Source organism: Uranotaenia lowii, chromosome 2 (assembly GCF_029784155.1).
Source record: "Uranotaenia lowii strain MFRU-FL chromosome 2, ASM2978415v1, whole genome shotgun sequence".
Lineage (NCBI taxonomy): Eukaryota > Metazoa > Arthropoda > Insecta > Diptera > Culicidae > Uranotaenia > Uranotaenia lowii.
Genome location: NC_073692.1, coordinates 52,889,481 through 52,898,676, shown reverse-complemented (window position 1 = coordinate 52,898,676; position 9,196 = coordinate 52,889,481).

The following is a 9,196-nucleotide window of genomic DNA, read 5'->3' as shown; positions in this document are numbered from 1 at the left end:
AAAACGGAGAGCTGTTTGTAGAATTTTGTGGCAACAACAACATGGTGATCGGTGGATCGCTCTTCCCCCATCGACCAGCACATAAAGTCACTTGGGTATCCCGAGATGACCGAACAGAAAATCAAATTGACCACATCTGCATCAGTCGAAAATGGAGAAGGAGCCTTCTTGATGTCCGCAACAAACGAAGCGCAGACATTGCATCTGACCATCACCTCGTCCTTGGCGAGATACGACTGAGAGTTGCGCGTGTCCAACGGCGCGAGGAGAAAGTCGGGTGTCGATTCGACGTCCGCCAGTTGGAGAATCCAGAGGTGAAAAGGGCATACTTTGAACAGCTAGGATCCCGAGCCTCGGAGCTGCCGACAGACGGAACAGTCGAAGAACAGTGGTGTGGAATCAAGAATGCCTTTATCACGACGAGCCATGGTACTCTCGGTAAAGTTTGTGGAAGACGAAGTAAATGGATGTCGGACGAAACCTGGAGGATGATCGATGATCGGAGAAAGGCGAAAGTCGGAATTGAGCTGGCATGTACCGGGTCAGCCAAAGCAGCCGCCCGCTTACGATATGCGGAGCTGGAAAAGGCAGTTAAACGAGCTTGTAGACGAGACAAGAGAGCCTGGACAAACTCCCTAGCCGAAGAGGGAGAAAGAGCCGCCGCCATTGGAGATATCCGATTATTATATGATATTTCTCGCCGCCTCAGTGGTGCAAGGACTAATGCAAGAATGCCGCTGAAAAACCGAGCAGGTCAGCTGCTGACAGATCGAACAGATCAGCTCAAGCGTTGGACTGAGCATTTTGATCAACTTTTCCGAGTTACAAATAGCAATGGCCTACAGAACCCGCAGCTCGAGGCGCCCACAGTAAGTCGCATTAATGGCGTCAACTCGGAAGCGCCCTCGCTGGCCGAAATAGAAGCGGCAATCAAGGACATGAAATCCAACAAAGCGTCTGGAATCGATTGCATTCCTGCTGAAATGCTCAAAGCCGACCCTGCCTTGTCAGCACAAATGTTGCACCGTCTTTTCGCTGACATTTGGGATACTGCAACATTCCCGGCCGACTGGATGCAGGGTATCCTCGTAAAGGTCCCAAAGAAAGGAGACCTAACAGAGTACGGTAACTGGCGTGGCATAACTTTGATCTGTACAACCCTCAAAGTACTCTGCAAAGTGATCCTGAACAGGATCCAGGAGAAAATCGACGCTACACTCCGACGGCAACAAGCTGGATTCCGATCCGGACGATCATGTGTGGACCACATCACAACGCTACGAATAATACTGGAACAAATCAACGAATTCCAGGACTCTCTTCTGCTGGTGTTCGTTGATTTCGAAAAAGCATTTGACCGACTGAACCACGAAAACATCTGGGCTGCTCTTAGACGACGAGGGGTCCCAGAGAAACTGGTCCATCTCATCGAAGCACAGTACGAGGCATTTTCGTGCAAGGTCTTGCACGATGGTGTCTTGTCCTAACCAATCCCGGTAACTGCTGGAGTGAGACAAGGATGTATTTTGTCACCGCTGCTTTTTCTCATCGTAATGGATGAGATCTTGACTGGATCGATTGACTGTAGACCAAACCGAGGATTGCCGTGGAATCCTTCAACCATGGAGCAACTGAACGACCTTGACCTGGCAGACGATATTGTTTTGCTCGCCCAAACACAACAAGACATGCAGAGCAAACTCGACGGCCTCACCGAAAACTCCAAGGCAGCAGGTCTCAAAATCAATGTCGGAAAGACCAAGTCGATGGAAATCAATACAGAAAATCGTTCCAATTTCGTGGTAGCTGGACAACAGGTTGAGACAGTGGAGTGCTTCCAGTATCTTGGTAGCCAGATTACGCCTGATGGTGGTACCAAGAAGGACATCGAAACCCGGATCAGAAAGGCCCGATTTGCGTTTGCGAGTCTTCGAAACATCTGGCGGTCACGAACTAAGATCCGAATCTTCAACTCAAACGTCAAATCCGTATTTCTGTACGGGTGTGAAACTTGGTGCACATATGCGGTGACGACGCGAAAACTGCAAGTTTTTGTGAATCGCTGCCTGCGGAACATCATCCGCGCTTGGTGGCCTGGCAACTGGATCTCAAACGTTGAACTTCATCGCCGGTGTCATCAAAAGGCGCTAGAAATCGAGATTCGGGAACGTAAGTAGAGATGGATTGGGCACACGCTGTGAAGAGATGAAAACGAGATTTGCAGAGAGGCGCTTGACTGGAATCCAGAAGGGCATCGAAGAAGAGGCAGGCCCAAAAGCTCGTGGCGGCGAAGTCTAGCCGCTGAAATCCGCACAGTTGACGAGAACCTTGGCTGGCAGCAAGTGAAGACGCTGGCTCCGGATCGCCAGCAGTTGAGATCTTTTATCTCAGCCCTATGCGCCGGTCAATCGGCGTTGGACCCTTAGGTTAGGTAGGTAAACCTTGTAACGTAACTCAAATATGTTTTCATACAATATTCTAAATCTGAAAAGCATGGCTTGGAAAAAGACTGTAGGTCTGCTGGCTATGGAAGGCTAAACAAATCACTCAGTGTTCAAGAAAGCTGAAGCTAAAAGCTATACGTTGCACATAATAATACACTTTTTGAAAATTTTTAAGATCACAAAACTTGTTATAATGTGGTATATAGCCGTAATTTTCAATCAATGAACCGTTAAAATTGTTTAAGTCACACCAGATAAATTTTGGAAAGAGGATTTAAAAGTTGTCATAATTTGGCACATTTTAGCACTTTTAGATTGTCAAAATACGAAACACAGAATTTTTTCAAAGATAGCTGATTTTCAAACTTATTATCAATTTGAAATTTCTCAGATTCTCTTGCACTTAAATTCAACTTTGCACTGGATTTCGAGTATATACAGGGTCCGCCAATTGAACTGCTACAAAACTTTAGGAGTGGTTATTACGAATTATACAAAACCAAGTTAGATGACACTTTGTCATCTTGTTAACATTATGTCTAAGATGTCAGAGGATATTTTTGTTAATTTTGTAATGAAGTATTTTTTTTTTTTGTAAAAATAGTCCTCGAACCTTAACGTAGTGCTTTGAATGCCTAGTTCCATGCTGTGAAACGGTAGAAATAAGACATATTTCGTGAGTTGTCCAATGAGTGTTTTTTTTTTTTTATTTTGGCTCGCACTTGGAAGATACCTGGAGATCAGAAGTACCCAAGTATAGTATGGTGAGGATCGTCAAGCTACAGTGGCGACACCTACCATGGTGAAGACCATCAAGATGCACCCTGAGAGAATTTCTCGGCGTAGTAACACTAAATTGGCGATAGATTTTAATACACCGGATCAAAATCGCCGTCAGATCTTGGAAAATGATCTTTAGGCCCAGCCTTATAAGACCCTAAGATTTCAAGATCTCTCGTTTGAACAGAAGCAGAAGCGGGTAGAAAGGGCGAAGGCGCAGCTTACGCGGTCCGCGCATGAAAAATTTGGAGAATATCGTGTCTGCCGATAAATTCATCGCCGTTCAGCGGTTCGTGAAAAAACAGAACTACAGATTTTGGTTGCCATAAAGATCAACAACCTATGCAAACGTATTAAAGGCCACAAGACTACAGAAATCTGTCTTATTAAAGGTCTGGGTTGGAATCGCCCGTACTCTCCTGGTGATTTTTGCCGTGTGGCAGCGGCCTAAAGAATACTGCCACTGGGATACTGGTCCATGTCGTACGAGGCGACTTATCCAGTACTTCCCAGATACGTTCATCTCATATTTCTGTCTATTGGAAATCAATGAGGCTGTATCTGGGCGGGGGAGAAAATAGGTCAAGGTCAATTATTGCATGCAGAGTTCAAGAGTTTTTCAAGTTCAAAACATTGGAAAAAAATGTTTTGAATTTGAATCAGTTTTAAATTCTTGCTAGTATTTTTTAACCTTTGTACGTATTTTCTCTCGAGAAGGGTATGCCAATAGTGCATATGTTGTAAATGCATTTGCACAAGCTGTATTGTTCCATATTTTCTCGTTTTACCAATTTGGAATATGATTTTTCATTTATCTAATCTCTTTGCTCTCCTAGTAACTCCGTTCAATAAAATCTCTTTACATGTGTCAAATTTGAATCGCAAACGCATCGCTGCGGTCCCATTGCTTTTGGCTATCTGTTAATATTAACCGATTTGAAATCATAGAAGAATATGATCTAAATTACATCAGTTATATATAGTATTCAGTCCCTTCTATCTTTGGATTGGTAACAGAATTTTGTCGAGGTAAATGTCCGTTCATATAAAGATATTTAATTGTTAAAATTGCGTCATGGTTATTCAATCATTGAAGCCGTACAAATATCGTTTCCGTGGAAAAAAAATTCAAATTGAAAATTTTTTTTTTTTTAGGTTGCCAAAAGGCTTCAATATTCCGTACTAAATCAAGTTTTTGATCAAATCTTGTATCGCATGTCGACAGTCATATCTGTTTCACCTAATATATGTCACTTCTCTTGAATTGACACATGTTCCCTTAGCTTTAGAATGGTTATAGAGTTAAGAAGAGTCAAAGCTCCTTTAATATCGTACTCTGATATTTCGTATCATACGTCAATCCTTGTTCTGGAATCCACTGCTACAGCTTCATGCTAACACTGCATATCGCTTGTTTCAAATTTGGCGTCACAGAAGCTCATTGTAGTCGTCTAACCAGAGCGCTAACTGGTCAGTTAAATAAAAATATATAAAATCAAGATAATGTGCTCTGAATCTCCTGTATGGTTAAGCTATGATTCAGAGGTACTATTGTACCTATATTTACCTTCCACTTAGTGTGTACATGTCCCTCTTTTGCCCGACTACATTTCTTTAATGTATGTAAGAATTTAAAAAAGTAAGTTTAAAAAAAGTCCTTATTTCCAATATTATGATTAAAAAAAGCTTCATTGCTTAAAAATCCCTATGTGGATAGGCTAAATGCCAACTTTGCCATTATAAAATCGTTTAATTGCCCTCATAGTAGCATCCTGGTTAGAACATGTTCTGATCATTGTAAACTCAAATCTCCTGAATTTTGTAGTAGTGAATCATTAATGTGTGATTCTTTTTTGCTCATATATGCCTGTTTTTCGTTTGCTAGAAAGCTTTTATGTACTCTCGCCTATCCTGTTATAAGTGTATCTAATTATAAGAATTTAAACTAATATAACAATCTGTCATTTTTCACCCAATGTGGTTATAAGCTTCAATGCTTCAAAATCCCTACGTGGATCGGCTTTATGCCCAGGTTTCGTAGAGGACCAAATGTCCTCTCATATTGCATTCTATACTAACGGTTCATTATCAAACGGCCGTGCAGGTGCAGGAATTTACTGTCACGAGTTGAACATAGAACATGCTCAGCCTCTAGGAAAATATTGCACAGTCTTTCAGGCTGAGCTATATGCTATTATGTATGGAGTGAAAATTGCACTTTAAAAGAAAATTATGTTCAGAACAATTTATTTCTGTTCAGATAGCCAAGCAGCTATCAAATCACTTAGTGCTTCCAGTTCTAGATCAAAACTGGTAATCGCATGCCGGAAAGCAATCGAAGAACTTGCTGAAGGCAATGGATTAAACCTTCTATGGGTACCCGGACATAAGGGAATTTTTGGAAACGAATGCGCCGACGAACTCGCTAGAGCTGGATCGGAAAAGGAATTTTACGGACCAGAGCCGGCTGTCCCAATATCACCATGTTGGTTCAGAAACCAAATTCAAACTTGGTCCTCCAACCAGCATAAACGATACTGGGAAGAGTTGGACACTTGTCGCCAAACTAAATTATTTTTAGAAAAACCATCTCCAATCATATCGAGTTACTTATTAACTTTAAATAAATCTCATTGCAGCATCTTGATCAGAGCACTCTCCGGTCATTGTAAACTCAACTATCACATGCACAACATTCAGCGTGCTGAATCTCCAGTATGTGGTAGTTGTGAATCAGATGTGGAAGATCCCTCATTTGCCAGACTACGTTTTCGTACTCTGGGATCTTACGCTATAAGCGAATCTGAGTTTAAGAAATTAAACTTAAAAGACGTGCTATCATTCCTTACCGAATGTAGAAAAGAGCTTTAATGCTAATAATCCCTAGTGGATAGGCTTAATGCCATCTTAAATAGATTGAATTTATTTCTTCCTTTTATAGGTTTTTCAGGTTTCTCAGGTAAATGATGAAATCTTGGATAAAATAAAAGGCTAGGCACAATTTTCCCGTATGTTTTGATAACATGCCGCTATTAAGCCTACCCCCATTCTGATACCTGATACTGATCGTGTCTGCCGATAAATTCATCTTATTTAGAATCGACTGCAATTTGTTTATTTAATAAATAGCCAACCAGTCTAATTTATCCGAACATGAAGTGTTTATTTAACCGACGTTTCGGTGCTGATTGGCACCATCCTCAGGGTAACTGGGATTTTAAAAAGAGTTGTTGTAATTTTATGATAGTGTAAAGTGTGAGTTATGTTTTGGTCCTACTTACAATAATGTATCTGTTCTTTGTAATAATGCTTATGATAAGCCTATTGTCGTTTTGTTGGTCACTTGGTAGTTTGCACATGCTGTAAGGTCAAAATTTTTGGTATACATTATTTTAAATTTGAACTGTTCTCAAAACATTTTTTCGATTTCTTACAGAGCTAATTTTGGTCTCGTTATCTATGGTGGTCACTGAGATACTGTGGGTTTATGGAAATGGTAGCAAGTTCATTCATGTTGTGAGTGTTCATTTTGAGAGATATTTTGGGAGGACTTTTTCTGTTTTTGTTTGTGTTGGTTTAATCTGTCAAAGATCGCTGCATAGGCTGTGTTGAGATTATCTACGTCTGCTCGTTTGTTTACACTTTTTTCGGCTATGTAAATGTGACACATCTCTAGGAATTCTAGGTTTTTGTGTCTGAGTGTGCTGTCAATAATTCGGGTATTAGGGAGATCGAACCTGTGTTTGTATTCAATACAATGCTCGATTAGGGCTGATGTTTGCTTCAATTTTTCCAGAAGAGAGATTGTGTTTGGGTCTGTGTGGGCTATGGAGTCTATCTGGTTCATTAGCGTTTTGTGTCCGGAGAGCCTATCACACAGTCTCTGACGTGTGAGGCCGATGTATTGGTGATCACAGTCGAGACAGGGTATGGAGTATATGAGTTTGGATCGATCCTCTTTGAGGATGGGATCTTTCATTTTGCTGTATAGGTTTGCCATGGAATTAGTTTGTTTACTTGCGATGACGATGGATGGATAGTCGGGTTTCAACATTTTTCCCAACTTTTCCGTTAAATTGGGAATAAACGGAATAGAGAAATACCTGGTTGGCTTGGGAATCGATGGCATGCTATCTACCGGATTATTTGGAGTGGACTTGGCTGGATTTGTTGGTGATTGCTCTGGATTATTGGATGGAACGTTCTGGTGAAGTGAAGTGGTTATGAGTTGGTCTGCTGGAATTTCTTCGATCATGTTTGCTGTGTTTTGTTGGTCGGTGGATGGTGGCTCGGTGATGCGATTTGGCTGGCTGGAGTTTAATCGGTCGGTTTGGAGGATTTGCTGTTTCGTTGTGCTTTGGCTTGGGTGATTTTCTCGCCTGGTTGGTGGGGCTGTGGGTGATGGATCGGTTGGTGGTTCGGCTGGTGGCGGTTCTGCAGGAGGTGGATTGGCGGATGGTGGATCGATGGCACTTGTTTCCATGATGTTTAGAACAGTATGAGTAGGTGGCTCGGTGGGTGGCACGATGGGTTGAACATAAGTTTGGGGAGGTGCAGTAATATTTTTCTGTTGTTGTAGGTTGATGAAGCGGTTTATGAGGGTCTTGGGATAGTTATTCATCTGTAGGATTTCATGAATAACTTGGATCGGATTCTGTTCTGTTGGATTTCGTGACATGAAGGTGACTCGGTGGATGAAATTCCTGGCGACGTTGATCTTGTGTTTGAGTTGGTGGCAAGAATCGTAGCTTAGCATACGTCCGGAAGCTATGCTTTTCTTGTACCATTCGGTAGTTAATTTTTGGTTAGGTTTTCTGGTAACTATCATGTCGAGGTATGGTAGCCGGTTGTTTTCCTCGGTTTCCATGGTGAATTGTAGTCTGGGTTCTTGCGCGTTGAAATATTCTAGGACTTGTTCTTTAGAATCTTTGGGTATGGCTAGGAAAAGATCGTCAACATACTTCTTCAGGAAAGGTATTTTGAAAGGTAGTTGTGCTAATGCTCGGTCGATTATCCCTTCCAGGCATATCTCAGCTAGAATCGGACTCAGGCTACTCCCCATGGCGGTCCCAAAAGTTTGGATATAGGTTTGATTTTTATATTGAAAATAGCTTGAGCTCATGCAAAATTCGATCATCTCGAGGAACAAATCTAGGTTTATGTTGGTATCAATTTCGTTCCATCGTTCGATTATGGTTTTGGTAACCAGATGTCTGGGAGCATTAGTGAAGAGTGAGACCACATCCAATGAGACGATTATGTACCCTTCTGGTAGAGTTACTGAGTTGACTTCTTCGCAGAAAACATACTCCTTTCCTGCAAAGGAAAGTACAACACCTCGAGTTCATTGCTTATCAAGGTTGCTGAAAATAATTCTGCGGTTTTTAGAAACAAAAATCTAACTTTCTGTGATTTTAGCCAAAAATACTGTGATGGATTTCTGTGATGCTTTTTCCTTCAATTTCGTTGAAAATTTATGAGAAACTGGGTCGTTTCTACATATGAGTAGTGTAAAAAAATTTATAATTACGGATCTTATCATATTGTTTTAATTTGAAGTTCAAAATTAAAATTTTGTATTGACCAAAAAAATCATAATTTTGGAAATCCGTTCGAATTTGGAAAATTATGTGAACTGTTACTTTAATTTGTCGGCCTTAGCGGTGAAAAGTGATGTCTTTTTAGTAGGGACATCTAAAGCTTATGAAATTTTACAGGTGGATAGAAGGTTAGATGAAAATGAAAGATGTTGAATATGAGCGGGTAGAATTTATCAAATTTTTGTTGTGATATGTGATGATATGCTTCTAAATAAATTTTACCCGCTCATTTTCAACATCTTTCATTTTCATCTAACCTTCTATCCACCTGTAAAATTTCATAAGCTTTAGATGTCCCTACTTAAAAGATATCACTTTTCACCGCTAAGGCCGACAAATTAAAGTAACATACAAACATTACGGTGGTTAATC